This window comes from Aethalodelphis obliquidens, unplaced genomic scaffold, assembly GCF_003676395.1.
Source record: "Aethalodelphis obliquidens isolate GAN/ISIS:26980383/991018 unplaced genomic scaffold, ASM367639v1 scaffold107, whole genome shotgun sequence".
Lineage (NCBI taxonomy): Eukaryota > Metazoa > Chordata > Mammalia > Artiodactyla > Delphinidae > Aethalodelphis > Aethalodelphis obliquidens.
The window spans coordinates 1,685,709-1,702,124 of record NW_020838051.1 but is presented as its reverse complement, the minus strand read 5'-3'; the positions used below and the strand labels follow the sequence as shown (position 1 = coordinate 1,702,124).

The window sequence follows — 16,416 nt, the reverse complement described above, 5'->3', positions numbered from 1 at the left end:
TCTTGGAATTTTTCACTTAACTGCTTGGTTTCAAAGATCTTAAGTGAAAGTCTACCTTCTGGTCGTTATCAAGTTCGTAAAGAGTGGGAAGTGGAATTTTTATGCTTATGTAACAGTTTTACCTCTGAATACTGTCCTTTTGTCATGTTATATTCCTTTGTAGTTTTCTAAGTCCCTATGTGATGCACTTTACTAGTTGTAAAATAGACCGAAGGGAAAAGTTCTTTCTAGTTTATTTTGAAAAATGCCCCAGGTCTTCATAATGTATATTTTCATGAAGTTTAGCCGGTTTTAGAATTGTCTGTCTGATTTTCAGCATAGTTTATTTTTTGCTGGAAGGTGGACTTGGCAGAGGACTTGAGGTGAGGAAAGAGGAGCCATGTTGTATTTACTCTTAGAAACGGAAGCTGAGAGTCCAGATTAAAATTCACAAGTTATAAAGCTCCACAGGATGTGTTTCTCTTCACTGTAATTTTTCGTATATTTATGATCTACCTTGACTTCTGCTCTCTTTTAACATCCATATAAATGTTCCCATCCAGTGTTTAAGTATTGAATTCACTGAGTTCAGAGCTGTCACTTGTAAAGTATTCCTCCTCCTTTAGTCACAGTTTTTCCCTGGGTGGAGTTGTGCGCTGACCAGCTGCGCTTGGCTTGATGTCCCCTCTGTTTCTCTTAGTTCCACCAACTCTGATATTCTTTCATTTTATCATGTTACCTGAGCTCATGATTAGTTCCTTCATCTTTAGAAAGACCTCATCTCTCCCATCCTTCGAAGGCTCTCATCAGGGGACTCATAATTAGGTAAGAAAAAGACCGACGTACTTCCAAGATACGGGTGATGAGGTGGTCCGTATGGAGGTCTGTTTCCTGAAGACTGAGTCAGTGTCTTGGGAATGGGGCTGTTCCATATGATTGTTTCCTTGTAGTATAAAGATGTAAAAATAACAGCCCTTTATTTTTAAAGACTCCAGCTTTCTTCTAAGTTTCAGATCATCTATCAGTATCTTACTTGGCCTGCATTTCCAACCATAGCCCTTTACACTTTCACTTGTGATGTGCTGTAAGGGAAGGAGGCAGCAGATTCCGGAGTGTTCCCTCCTGCTTTGTTCTGTGTGCTTGAGGAATTCCCATTGATTGATATGCCCTCACCCCAAGCTCCATGTAAAGGTTGCAGATGGAAAAGCTGATGTGAAAAAAGCCTATGATCTTCCTCCCTTTTTAGGTCTTTTTCAAAAGTAAAGATTTCTTTCAGTGTTTTAATGACTTAACTGGTAGTCCTCTGCTGATACACGTTTTGGCTTACTCATATCCATCTGACACCGGGACAATCTTGCCTCACCTGTCTTTGTTTTCTGCATTAAGAAATTAACTTTGCTTCCGAAGCAACCATCAGAAGAGTTTCAGAATATCTTGCATTCACACAATTTAGCTGCCCCAAGTATCAATTTATCCTTCCTGATGGCCGTACATCATTCCCTGAACCTAGGTGCATCCCTCTGGCTGGTTGCTGTGCTTTGTCTCTATGTATCTGGTCACATTTCTACATGTTGTAAAGTACATAGACATTAACCGTCTTTCAGCTAAACTTGTTTAGTCCTCCCAAATTGCCCTGCATTTCCCTCTCATTTACTCAACTTTATTTTAAGTATTTGGGGACAGTGTCTACTATTTGAAGTAGGACCTGGAACATAGTAGGTGCTTAATGAGTATTAGCTGAATTAGTGAATGGAGATTGACAGACATTTACCTTGGATGGTGGGTAACTGTCTTTGTTTCCAAATTAAAAATAATTCAGGTCAGGAGCTGTGAGCTGTGGAAGTACTGAATTTCCTTTTTATAGTGCTAAGAGGTGACTTGAAAATGGAGAGAAACAAGAGGAAGGAAGTAGTGATGGATCCATGGGAGCCATCTGATCCTTTCTTTGTCTCTGAATGACTGATTTTGACTCCTTAATATAGTGGGTTCTTGCCATCCAATCAGGTGACATGGTTTTATACCCTTGCTTATAGATTCCAGAGAACTTTCGCATACAGCATCCTATTTGATCCTTCCAATGCCACGTGGTGGACCATGCAGGTATTATCTCTCTTTTTCATATGAGTTCCAAAGCAGTTCAGTGGTTTGCCACGGTGGCATGGAAGAACCAAAGTGAGTAGTTGGGTCTTCTTGTTCCTAGGTCCATGCTCTCAGCGATGCCCCAGGTAATTAGCATTATCTCTTTTTTGAGGAATTTCTTGGGTATATTAACCCTCAAGGGTAAGATATAAACCAAAATTTTTCGGTAGTGTCAGAGAATTTCATTCAGGAGAGGTTTTCTTTTGTGTGTTTTCATCTTGGCATAGTTAGTGGAGATAATCGAATGGATTTGGCGGCTGTCACCTAGAAAGGCAGCCGACTTTAAAGTGTATAACTGTTGGTAATTACTGGAGTTATTTAGACTTAATTCTATGTTTGAATGAACTCAGTGCTCACTGCCAGCCTTCTCATACAATGACTCCACATTTGAGAGTCGATGCTTTTATCTCTCGGTGGACTGGATTACAGTTTCAGTTGGATTTTCTCGCATAGTTACAGATGCCTTTCTGTTGCCGTCTTTTATGAACCGTAACTTGGCTGTCTCTCAGATTCTTGGATCACGTCTTTTTCCCCTCAGTTCTTTGGAGACATCACTCTGTTGTCTTCTAGTGTGTGGTGGGTCTGAGAGGGCCGAGTCCAGACAGATTTTTCTTCCCCTTTTGTACATGAACTGCTTGTTTGCCCTGAGTACTTGTGATTTCTAGTTTATCCTTGAAATGCAGTAACTTCATTCGAGTGTGTCTCGGGGCCAAGAGTTACCTGTTGGCTTTTTCTGGTCCTCAGTGAGCATCAGACATTGACATTCGGGCCTTTCTGCGTTGCTTACCGGTTTATCGGCTCTCATGTTCAACAATCTGCCCCTATATTGACTCTCTGTTCTCTGTCCTTCACATTTATCTTTCCTTTGATTGCTTTTGGTCTCCTTGTCTTTCTTCCTGCTGTGTGATTTTTTTCCCTCAGGTCTTAACCTTGCATTTCACTGATTCTGTTTTCTGTGGTACTGATTCTGGGCCCCAGTGCTTGCCATGTGGCTTTCACTTCTGCTGCAGTTTTCTTTTCTTTTTTTTCCCTCTGTGTCTTTCCTTAGCTCTGCCAGCTTTTTCTCTCATTGTGTTTTCCTCTTTGACTCCTTTTTTTCGTTGCTTGGGAAGCTGAACTCTGTTTTCGTGGATTCTGAAATGACTCTGTTTCCAGAGTGCGTTTTTCTGTGTTTTGCTTCTTTCATTCCTTTTGTGTTATTTTGCTTTTTTCTTGTTGCAGAAGTATCGTGATGGCTTTTTTCTGCTTATTTGTTGGTCTTTGCATGGGACCATTTCTATCTGCCAAGAAGAGTGTGGCTAAATCCTCCTTGACTCCTCCTTTTTCAAGTGAGAAGCATTTGATCACCTGCGCCCCTGAACTGTAAGGCTGGATATTGACAGAATGTAATGGCAGAGGCTCTCTTTGTTTTCCGTTCTGCTATCTGGACGCGGGGGAAGGAGGAGTGAAGCAAAGCCTCCTTGGAGTGCCTTCCGTGGACACTGTTGAATCCTTCGCCCTGGGGGGGCGGGTGCTGGGTCCCAGTGGGGGAGAGGATTGCCCTCGAGTTTCCCCATGTCCATTAGACGTCGCCCCAGCAGGAGTGTGGTGGGTTCGTCCCTCTGCTCTGCTGGGTTATATGTAGTCAGTGTTTGTGTGTTTGGCTCCAGAGTTACTGTTTCTCTCCTCTGCACACAAACGGCGCACCTGAGATGTCAACCTCCCCTCCTAGTTTTTGCTTCGGGAAACATGCCCACGCAGTGTGCCCTCAGCTTGTCTTGACCGCCACCAGGCTTTATTTCTCCAAGTTAAGAAATGATTGGTAGAGTCCTTTGGAACGCTCTCAACAACTGCCCAGCAACTGTGGCCTGCTTGACAACTTCGAGAACCCTCCTCTGATTAGTCCTCAGCTTGGTTGTCAGACACTCTCCTGGAGTCCTCGGTATGGGGTGGTGGCTTTTATTAGTTTCCCCGTAGACAGCTTCTTTTTCAGCTTTTGGATGTATGTGTTGAAAGGCAGGAGCACTTATATAAACATGAATTTACTCTGCCATCTTCCCGGCAGTCCAGCTGCCTAAACATTGACTTTGAAGATAATGTCCTTCCTAATCATAAGCTATATGTTAGTCAACAGATGGAACCAATATCGCTAGTAGGAAAGCACCATTAATAACTTAATACAGGATTTTTGTTTATTGTTCTTTGTGGAAAGGTAACTTTTAACTTGGGTTCCTGGTCCATTGATTAGAGAGATCAGTACCTTCTGGTTTGAAAACAGGGGGCATGTGACATTTTCATGAACTTAAAAAGTTACCAGCCATTGACAGTGATTTATTAGTTAATTAAATATGATGGAATATTTCAAACTAGCACATAATCAGAATTATCAGGAGAAGTTTAAACTATTTTTTACTGACAGGTTGCTAGTTGAGCTGCCCAACGGAGGGTGGTGACCCCGTGAGAGCTTTACTGTGACACAGGTTTTTCTTACCTGTCTTTTCATCAGCCCGTCTTAAAATGTGGTTCATTAAGAAACAGAAAGGAGTCAAGTCCTCATCAGGATGATTGCTGATATTCATGAATATACCTTGAGATGGTTTGTAGGTCTGGGACCTCCTGTCACACAAACTGACATTTCAAAAGTGCGTTTATAGGGGGATCACAGATTGGGGGTTTTATTTCGCCTATTTGTAGGATTGAAGCCTCCTTTCCTCAGTGGGCAGCGTATCCCACTGGGCACACTTTCCTCACCTTCAGAGCCGAGCGCAGTGATCAAGGAGCAGGGGTGACAGCCTTGCTCAGTGCATCTAACTCTACCCTGTGCAGTGCCTTCCCCTCAGGTCAGAGTGTTGGCCCTGGTTCCGTCCTGGTGTGAAGTGCACAATGGAACACGTGTCCGTGTGTGAGGGACGGAAGAAATGAAGGTGGCAGACAGAGGAGTTGTGGAAAGGAAAGCCGTGTTCATTCCTCCGTTTAAATAATAGCGAGCATCTGCAGCGCGCTAGAAGTGCCCAGGGCTGGGCACGTGGCAGTGATGACAGCAGACGGAAGTCCTGGCCTCGCGGGGCTCACGTTCGGGCTGGGGGATCAGACGAGACACTCAACGAGGAAAGTTTCTAGTACAGTTGGGAGAAAAATAAAGGCGGGAAGGGGGTTGCAAAGGACGAGTGGTGGTGGAGGCACCGAACCCTGTAACTGTTGTTTTCATTGTCACGGATGGATGGGGTCCTTGGACGAGGAGGCATTGGTGAGCCCTGAGTTCTTGTCTCCTTTGTATCTGTTCATCTGCACGTGGAGAGGCCGCCTTCTGGGCCTGGCTCCGCGGGGCGCTGTGACTTTGGGTCCAGGAGCCGGCTGAGCCCTTTGCAGGGAAACGTGGTAAGGTGAGAGGAGCCAGCTTTGATCGTCGCATTGCACTGAATGGTGTGGGCTGCTGTTTCCTCGTAACGAAAATGCAATCAGAGCAGCTTCCAGATGTGTCTTTGTAGAACTTCAGAAATCATGATTGAAACCAAGTCTTCCCAATTCCAGCTTCTGGCTGATGATGCTGGAGTGAAAAGAGCTGCTTGTCAGGAGGACGTGAACGCTTGCGAACTGGTTTGAGACGTGGAGGAAAGGCTTAGCCGAGGCGGCTTCCCTCTCAAGTCCGTAGGTTGGCATTAGCTGTGTTCAACCCCCAAAATGAAGAGAATAAAATGACAGCAATATCGAGGTCACAGAATCCTTGAGAAACCATTGTTTCTGCCTTTTCTTTCATCTGTCTATAAAACCTGGACTTGAATTGCCCAGGATCCCAGTGATGGGGTCAGTGGAGCCGGACGCGGGCAGCTACTCATGTTGGGACACAGGTGGCTCTCGGTGGTGGTACTGCTCCCTCGGAGGCAGCAGCAAAGCCGGGGAGGACACTTTCGGTTTTCTGACACCTGCCTGGCTGGTCCCAGGGAGGGTAGAGCCGAGTGCTGGAGCAGGAGAAAGGGATGAGTTGAATTATTCCCATAAGTAGAGCCGATTTGTCATCCTTTAAATTGACTTATTTGCATATAAATGAAAGCACCTTAGGGCATCACTACTGAAAGCCTCCAAACAAATGTCTGATGCAGTTAAGTGCCTGCATTAAAAGAAAGCCCACCCCTTATCTCGCATTCATATCCTCGCAGCGTTTAATAAATCCGTAATAGTATTTGACTTCCCCTCTCTGTATCCTTTTCCCTCCACCACTGCCAGACTCTGCAGGGGTGGCTCACTTCCCAGTTTGAAGTGGTGACTTCGTCTTTGATGGAGTCTGCACATCTCTTGAAAAGGATAAGCAGTAGAGTTTGATGCCTGGAGTCCCACGGTCCAGTTTGGACTATTGGCAATATTTTTGGTGGGATTTTTTTTTAACGTTAGAGAAATGAGTAGTAGATTTGTGGTGATAGTGGATCCAGGAAGCTTGCGGTGGAAAAGAGGATGAATTTAACCTGAAAAATATTTCTCTGTTCTATAAATCTCTCAGTGACATTTGGATTAATCAAGCATAATTAAATGTAGTTAGATTTTTGTCAGATTGTAGTTGAAAATAATATTCATCTATGAAGAGGGTAATATATTCTGTAGAAATTTTATTAAGCACTTTAGTTAAGCAAACACCAAGGAGAACAAAATCAGCCTCAGGAAGGTTAATTACTAAAAAAACACAAAGTATAGTAGATTATGTAAATCATTTTAATTTTGAATTACTATGGCTTGAGCTTTCATTTACATAGAGAGGTATTTTGGATTTGTTTTTCATATCACATTTTCCAAAAGTACAAAATGGTTATTGCATTCTTTAAAAGTTCTCATCATTTGAGGATTCCATTCCATTGCTTATCTTTTTCATGTTACATAGTTTCCAAAACTGAAGAATTGCAGTTGCATTCTTTAAAATGCAACTATTTTGTGATCCCACTAAGTTTGTTATGATTGTAAGAAGTCTATTTTTATTTCTGTACCTTTAAAGAAGTGATCCTTTAAGAGAAGTATTGGGAGAGAGAATGTATGTGAAAGCATCCCGCCCGTGCCTGGCCTCTCCCTAAATAAAATGAATTTTTTTTTTAAATAAAGTAGAACAGAAGAGTTTAGACTATAATGATAAATCTTTTTATTTTAGTAATTTCTTTAAAGGGAGAAGTGAAGAGATCAAATTGATTTTATAAGTTATATTTTTTTGTACTCAGAGAATTACATTTTCACTACCCTTGCATGTCTCAGGGATACCCTTTGATAAGAATCCCCATGAAAATCTCTGAAAGTCTATCCTGGTGTGCTCAGATTTGATAGTTCTTGTCTAAATTTCTAGAGCTAGAGTTTCGAAAGTGTTGTCATCTCAGGAACACAAGGTTACCCAAGAAACTTGAACTTCGCTCTTATCAGCACTCAGATTCTATGTGTTTCTAGGCTTTTTCGTGATAAAAGGACACCTAAAAGTCCTAGGTTTAGTAGGTATACAAAGACCTCTTTATCGCGCTTCTCTGAGATTTTCATAGAAAAATCCTGGAATTTGATTTTGTTGATAATTTTGCTTCTTGGCTTTTCAGTGAAGATTCTGTTTCCCATTGGATTTGAATCCTTTTGGGATAATAAAATTTCACTTAAAAGCACATTCTATTAAATAATTGTAACTTTTGCCAACCTCAGAATGGCCTGCTGACTTTTGCAAATGGGCCGAAACAGCACAAATGTCAAAGATCATATGTACTCTAAGCAATATGTTCGCCCTGCAGTTAGCGAAGTGAAGAAATGTCTAATCCTGGCACTTATGACTGGCTTAATGGCTCTTCAGTTCATCTCTGCCTTCCAGATTCGTTGAAAATGACACATTTAGAATGGAATGCTTACTGATTACAGAACTACTTAATGTTTTAAAATATTCTTACCTTGAGATTCTTTTTGGGAGAAAATGGAAAGAACCTTAACATTCAGTTCTGTTTTGGCTCTTCATATATGCCAGGCATTAAAAAGGCAATGACAGGGCTTCCCTGGTGGCGCAGTGGTTGAGAGTCCGCCTGCCGATGCAGGGGACGCGGGTTCGTGCCTCGGTCCGGGAAGATCCCACATGCCGCGGAGCGGCTGGGCCCGTGAGCCATGGCCGCTGAGCCTGCGCGTCCGGAGCCTGTGCTCCGCAACGGGAGAGGCCACAACAGTGAGAGGCCCGCGTACTGCAAGAAAAAAAAAAAAAAAGGCAATGACAAAAGTGAAATCTCATTGGGCGTCAAAGGCATTTGCCGTTTGGCCATGCTTGATATACAAGAGGAGTGATGAGGGGTTGGCGAAAACAGGCAGGATGAGTATAAAATGTTATGTTGCTGTTTATAATACATCATGGCACCCCTTTCTTATAAATTCCATCTTCTTTTGTCACTTGAACTTTTATATCCATGGGAAACGTCAGTATTTTAAAAGGCACTATATTTACATTAAGAATTGGCCTGTGCCTTTATCTAAAACACTGCTGAGGTTACTATTCCCCATGTTTAATTAGAACAAATGTTTTAGAATAATTACAGCTACAGCCTGTAAGTGTAGGGATCTGAAAACACTGAAAACCACCTGCCGTTGGAGAGGGACCAGGCAAGATCGCAGGCTTCGCAGCCTGGCTTGCCGATCGCCATCAGGACGCGGGTTTTGCCTGGTTGTTATAACCTAAAATAGAAGGGGCCTGCCAAGATCCTGTATCTGCTCCCTTTTTCTCTAGCTGCCTGTGTAACTCTTCCAGGGGAAAGCATCACATAAAGTCCTTTGATATCTTGCTTTTTACTTTTAAAATTCCTGTTAGAGCTGGCACGTGAATTTGACCAATAAGTTGTGCATATGCTTAAAATTCTTTTTTAGCCTAGACCAAACTAAAGGTATCTTGGCTCTGAGGAGACAGCCAAGGCAAGGTTTACCTAGAAAGTAGAAAGTATTACGTATTTAAAAAGTGCAAGTTGGCTATATTCAGTGTCGGAGGAACTGAGCTCTGTTGCCTCTTCCATTGTTTCTCTTATGTTCCTTGTTACTCTGTCCTCTCGCTGTGCTGCACTGGAACCGAATGCTCCACTCTGATTAAAAACCCAGGCTGTGCTCGAGTCCGTCCTGGACGACATGACGCATGTTTTAGGAGAGTGAACCCTATCACTTTAGCATCCTGGCTAACCCTGATCTCTGCAGAGTTCCTTGGTGTTAAAGTCATCTGAGATTGTAATTGCTGCTTCAGGTTTATATACTCATCGTGCCATCTGTTGGTCTAAGTTCACATCCTCACGAAAGTACATGAGTGCTTGTAACTTCAATATTTCCCAGATTTAGAACACAAGTTGTGAATAGTTAAGAAATGCTTGAACCAAATAAGAAAAGTCAACGTGGAGTAAAATATACCATTGTGAACATATTTAATGCTGCATTGAAATGTGAAGTCACTTGACTGATTACTTCCATCATAACTCCTTAACTCATAAAAGCAATGTCTAAACTGGGAACAATAGCTGATTTAACAAGAGAAGTAGAGTGACGTATATATGAAATGAAAGTTCATTACAGTGTTCGTACCCCTAAGTCCAAATCTGACCTGGTTGGCTTTGGGCAGCTGTCGGCTCAGTTACAGTGAAATGTACGCGTGTGTCCGGTGTTCACGAGGTGCCTTGTGGTTTGTAGAGGGAAGCCCGGCCCCTCGTGTTCTGTGCTGTTCTGTGGCCTGGCTGGTACACACTGTTACGAGTGAAGAATTACTTTGGTTTGAGGTAATTTGTCGCTCCACGTTCCGTGGAGAAAAGTGGTTTGTTTTTGTGATTGTTGGAAAAACACGACCGGGGAAGTGTGTGGCTCAGATCATGTTCCCCATCGGTCGCGGAGCCATCCTTGGTGTGTGTCAGAGCCAGACGAGTCCTGGAGCACGTGGACAATTGTGTACTACAGTCATCGAACAATAAAGTGGTAGTTGTGTTTCACTGTGCGTCCGTGTGGTCTTTTCCTGAGCTCTTGTCTGTAGTCTCATCCGTCCCACCTGTAAGCTCCGCCTTCTGCTCGCTCCGTTTCTGGAATTCAGTACGTGAACAGCACCGAGCACCTTTGCAAGTTGCTGGGAATGGGGAAGAGTACATTTTAAAACGTTTATGATCACTCAGAGGAAAAACAGGTTCTTTGGATTCTCTGTGGCAGGGAACATACAGCTCACCTTTTGGGGGAACATCCTACTGGCAAAATAAACTGCTTAACAGTGAATCGTTATAGCGGTAGTTTTCATAATACGATCCAGGGATTGGAGAAAGGGGACTATATAATATATCGGCCAAGCCAGGACACTTTTGACAGTGAGAACGAGCACTGTTAATAATTATGCTGTAAACCACGTCAACAGATGTAAACTGGGACTGTCGTGGACAAATTGGGATTGACTGGCCGTGGACCACCTACCCCAGAATTACCTGAGATGCTGGTTAAATGCAGATTCCTGGGCTCTGCCTCAGCTCTTCTGATTCAGATTCTCTGGGGTGGAGGCCTAGGAATCTTGATTTTAACAAATGCCCCAGGGGAATTCTTTTAAAAAATGTAAGTTGGAAACTGCTGCTGTTGGTTCCATGGTCTCTTCTGAGGAGCTGGTGCAGCACTGACACCAGAACCCAGTGCCTCCAAAGACACTTGGCTGCACTTAGGTACTTCCTGACTGACTAAGAGATGGCGTCTTCGTGTTATTTGCCAATGTGTCATTCTTTTACTAAGTCTTCAGTGATGAATGGGTGTCTTTTTTCAAATTTGAGAGCCGCACAACTGCCTGTCCTGTGTTCTCATCACTAAAAAACAAAACGTCTAGAAAGTTTGAGGCAAGAAAGTTCGGTTTGGATGATTCCTGGGGAGTATTAATGTCAGGAAATCAGCATGTTTGCCTTGGTTCCCCTACCGGCTCCCTGTTAACTGTGCTTTGGTATCTTCATCTATTAAATTAGGGAGTTGGACTGCATGATTTCAGGGTTCTTTCCAGGTCTGATGTTACAGGGCTCTCTTTAAAACCTAAAATGTGAAGCAGTTACTAATCAACCGCTTTCATGTTGTGCTGTATCTTGCCCAAAGAATACCAAACCACTGACTCTTGGAAGTGACAGTGGTTTTAGTTAGAATTCTTAAATCGTCCATCCAGCAGTCACTGTGCTAACGCATCATTCACATCTGGGGAAGAGCATTCTTGTAGCAGCCACTCCTGCCCTGTTTGAAATTCAGCAAGTAAGTATGGTTTACACTCAACAAAGAGACCCTCACTCAAGAGTCTGTGGTTCCATGAAGCTGCTGAAGAGCATTGCACTGTAGTGTCGGTTTTTACTTCCTTGTCCTCATTTCAGAATTCTTTCCAATGGCTTAACAATGCATGTTTACAAATGGTTATCTGCTGATGTTTTCAGGTGTTCGTAGTAACAGAGACATACTCTTTGCTCACGTGAATAAATTATAAAGCATCACATAGGAGGGGTTGCCTCTGTCCACCACTAGAACTCTGTGATGATGGGCATGTTCTCTAGCTTTGCTGTCCAATATGGCCACCACTAGCCACCTGTACACTTAAAATGTGGCTAGTTCAACTGAGGAACTGAATTTTTAATTGGTATTCATTTAAATTCAAATAGCCACCTGTGGCTAGTGGCAACCATATTGGACAGTGCAGCTATGTACAGCCATTACACGTTGTTGCATTTTTTTAAATTAACATCGAGTACCCATTTTCACCAGTCATTGGGTTGGGTGCTTGACAGTACCCTTGTCATTTCTAAATGTTGGTCTTAAAATGAATCCTTTGTCCTCTGCCTACTGATGACACTTTCGTTAACATAAGAGTCTCTCTTTGGATAAGAAAATAACAAGATGATACCTCGACCTTTTCCTGTCCTAGCTGCTTGGCACGTCACTTCTCATCTTTGCTACAAAAGGCATTGTCACCCTCTTTGAATCCATTTCTCTCAGAGGCTCACTTTGTTCTCTGAATTGAAGTGTTGACTATAGCCCAGAGGGTCTCAACCTGGCCACATTGGAATCTCCAAGTACTGGGGCCCATTTCAGATCCATTCCATCAGATGGTGTCCGAGAAGTCTTTTTTAAAGGGTTCCCTAAGAGATTCTAACATGTGACAGGATTGAAAAACCACTGATCAAGTCCAAACCACAGACCAGCCTCTGAGAGTGGCTAAAATTCTGGGAGCAGCAAATCCTGTCTCCCTGGCATAGAGCAGGCCTAGGGTCCAACTGATGTTCTATTTAACAGGTAATTGGGAAATACTTAGAGAAAAGGCCTTGTCGATTTGGATTTTGGACAACTGAGCAGCTTTGCTGTTTCCTTCTGTGCAAGAAACTCTAAGCTAATGCTACTCTTACTGTTTTCTGGCATTCTTGTCCAAACAGAATTTGCTAGTGCTCAAACGAAATAAACATGTTAATGATTTCAACAACAGTGATGGACGCAGAAGCATTCCAACAGTTCCTTAGTAACAGCTTAATGTAATAGTGTCATCATTTCTAAAGTTAGAGGTAATTATTGTCACCTTGGCACAATCATTGGAACGAGCTTCTTACATGAAAACTGCTCTTTTTCTAGGGCTTCGACTGGTAACAAAATAATAATTTATGAAAGCAAATTCTGCCCCATTATTCTGGGAGAAGTCCGTCAGCCACCCTGCAATCGAAGAATCTAAGGTGAGACATCGAATGACCATCTCATCCGTAGAACAGCTCTGTTCAAATAGAGTTCATTCCAGGCCAGGGCCCACACCTGTTTGGTAAGGCCTTTAAGGAAAGAGTGTGCTGACGCCTTGTGACTTAGGTAACTCGCCTAAGAGTCTTCCTGTTCACGGGCCAGCTGAGGGGTGATGTCACCAGCCTCCACCGTTCAGCATTCTCAACAAGTGGTTTCTCATAAATAGAAAATCTACTTTTACAAATCTATTTTGTTTTTCTATTTTTCCCTATTCTGAGTAGGAGTTAGCAATCTTTCTTAGCACTCTGGGAAATTTAGAGCACTCCACCCCAAAGAGATTAGTTAAAAAAAAATAAGTGAAGTTAGTCAAATGATTGTCAAATTCTCTTTGGCACAGTCCGAAACATGGACTGTTCATCAAGAGCTCAGTAAAGCCAGAGGCTGGGCCACTCGGGAGAGGTCAGAATTGAGAGTCAAGTTACTGAACTGAAATTGCGGTGCGGGGAGGGATGGTGTCCTCTTTTGTCTTTGTATCTCCAGCACCTACGAGCTCACGTAAATGTTTACTGAATGCTTCGGACAGGAATGTATTTGAGACCTTAAGTTAAAATGCAGATCAAAGGCAACCATGGAAAAATAAGTTACTCTAGAAAGGAGCATGGCATACCTTGATACTTGATGGCTGGAAGTGAGTCCCAGCTTAAACTGGCTGTGGTCAACCTCCAATGACCAGAAAAACAAAACCAAAAACAAACCAGGGGGAGTATAGGTAGGAAACCGATGCTGCCTGATAGCCAGAAACTGTATTCCTTGGCTTATTTCAGCAAGAATGTGTCCAGCGATCAAAGACTTTGGTTAGCTACCCTTTCACTTCCTGTCTTCTTGGTATAGCCAAATATGAATTGGAGGATATGTACAGAGAAGAGGGAGGGAGCTCTTAAACTTCCTTCTCTACCAGCCACGGCTCCATGTTCATGAGTTGAGGAGCCAACCCTTCCTTTCCTCATGGGCCAATTAGCCTGTTCATTTGGGTCCAACATCTCCCAGTATACCTATCCCATGCTTCTCTTGTGGATGTCAAGACTCAAGAGAAACATTTAAGGGGTCCATCGCGAGTAGATGTAGGAATGTTAAAAAGAGGAACACGAATCTCTCTATCTGCATGAGGATTACTTCTCCTCAACTCTGTTAGGATCTGGAAAAAGGTTCAAGGGTTTATGACCATTGTCTTCAGTCATAGAATTATGGCCCCCCAAAGATGTTCACGTCCCAATCCTTAGAACCTGGGAATGTGTTTTATTACATGGCAAGAAGGAATTAAAGTTGCTGATGACCTTAAAATAGGGAGCGTGTCCTGGAGTATCCTAGTGGGCCCAATGTCATCATAAGGGCCCTCATACATAGAGGAGAGAGGCAGAAGGAGTGTCATAGTGATGTGATGTGAGAAAGATTGGACTGGCCATGGCCGGCTTTGAAGATGGAAGGGGGCCACGAGCTAAGGAATGCAGGCTAGAAAATGCAAGAAAATGGATTCTCCCCTAGAGCCTCCAGACAGGAATGCAGCCCTGCCAGCACCTTAATTTTAGTCCAGTAAGACCCATTTTGGACGTCTGACCTCCAGAACTGTAAAATAACACACTGTGTTGTTTTAAGCCACTGAATTTGTTACAGCAATAGGAAACTAACACACACACCTCTTCAACTACTTTATCCCTGGGTGCCAGATATGGGAAAAAATGGAAAAAGAATCAATGACTCAGTTGTGTCAATGTCAGTTTGTATGGTCAGACCAGTAAATGGCATCTTGCCAACATCTGTCCAGTGGAACGTGATTATCAGACAAGGAAGTCTGGTTATCGCCTCAAGCTATGTAATGAGTCATGTCCTGCCATGTGCATGGCAGAAGATGACAGGTTTTCTTTGAACTTGGAAATTTTAGAGCGACAAGTTCATTTGCAAGTCTAAGAAGTTGAAAAGGTCCCCGTGGAAGAGGTAAAGTATCCCAGCTCTTTCAGGTATGGATTCATTAATTCTTTTAAAATGGAAGATGATGTATCAAATATTTTAGTTATGTCTAATCCCTCCATCAGAACTCAGCTTTGATGAATAGAGTACAGTAACCTGGCAGATTAATTCCTTTCCCTGCCCCCCAAGAAAGATAACAAAGGTAAGGAGAATAAAAACTGCTTACAGGAGACAAGTCAACCCTACTCTGAACATTCTCCTCAAGTTTCCCACATGTGGTCAACTGCAGCTGACATTCAACCAATGTGGTGGGTTTTTTTCTAGAATATAAGTTGTGGCAGTACAGGGCCTAATGTAAAGATCAATTTGCACCTGTTTATGCTCTTAATGATATTTCAGATTTTACTGGTTCTTTATTTTCAGGATTTTACTTGACGGTTTCTTGAAGAGTTGGATCACTGGGTGTACACTTGGTGCTAATGAACTGTCCCTCTTTGCCTGAAAAGCATCTCTGTAGGAGTCTTTTTATCTAATAGCCTCTGCTGAATACCTGGAGAAGTTGCTTAAACATTCAACTCCAATAAGCTGTGAGGACTTCAATACAAGAGGACTGTGTGTGTGTGTGTGTGTGTGTGTGTGTGTGTGTGTAAACATTTTTGATAGCATACCTTTTAATCCTAGGGGTTTGCTAACAAAGGCTCATTCTCTTTGGAGCAAATATCAGAGTTCTTAAACGTGAGTTTTGTTATGGCTTAGAACTGCTTTTCCCTTGAGAACATTTCTGAGGTATCATGGAAAGTGAAGAAACCTGTAACTGTGACTCTAAATACAGCCTGTCGAGAATGTGTTTGATCTGTATGGCAAAAGCCAAGTACTGTGGTCTGTGAACGATAGGAATTCAATTTTTAAATGAATTCCCTTGCTGCCTGCAGGCCTGGTTCTATTTCTTCTAGAATCTAGGCTGATGTTAGAACTGTTGTCGGTTCAAAGAGCTAAACCCCTCCAGATGGAGTTAATAGAAGCTCGTAAATTCGGCTAGGAGGGCCTGAGCACAATGCTCATGGAAGGCCGAGAACATCAATCTGCCTTAATTGTTGACATTTGGAATCCTGATTGAGCGCCTCCACCCCCATCTATCTGCTTCCAGCTGACCAAAGGAGCTTTTCCCCACAGATGGAGAAGTGGTGGAAATGGCCACGCCTCGATGTTTAAGTCCAGGTGAAAAGTATCCCACCAGGCAGCTAGATAAGAAGGGTGGGTGGAGCCTGAGAGCCTGCTGGAGGCTGCGGGCGTGAGTGCGGCACTGGTGCTGTCGGCTGTGGAGGTCCCGGGCCGCGTCTCCAGCGTCCCAGTGAAGGGTAAGCACTTCCTCATGGTGGCTCAGTGACAGCACCATAGCTGGAGAAGCTTAGGGACAACGCAGCCTGCCTCATAAATTCAGAGACTGTTACAGTCAAAGGAGACCTCAGAAACAATTGCCTTCAACCCCTTCGTTTTACAAAAGCAGACGCTGAGGTCTGAGAAGTGAAGTGGTTTGGCCGAGGTCAGAAAGCAAGTTGGCAGTGGAGCGTACAACTCGGGGTCCTGGCCGGGCTCCCTACGTGACCTCCCCTCCAGGTGAGTGCACCTAAGCAGACTTTTTTTTTTTTATTGAAGTATAGTTGATTTACAATGTTGTGC

General features: G+C 43.2%; 1 long non-coding RNA gene across 1 annotated transcript in view; it reads left to right on the top strand.

Moving 5' to 3' along the window:
• Nucleotides 1–11,761: 11,761 nt before the first annotated feature.
• LOC113614857 (uncharacterized) overlaps nt 11,762–16,416 on the top strand; it is a 39,563-nt gene continuing 34,908 nt past the window's right edge. Inside the window, exons 1-2 of the long non-coding RNA XR_003430747.1 lie at nt 11,762–12,770; nt 14,711–16,353. This is a non-coding gene — a long non-coding RNA (uncharacterized LOC113614857). The remainder of the gene's footprint in view (nt 12,771–14,710; nt 16,354–16,416) is intronic.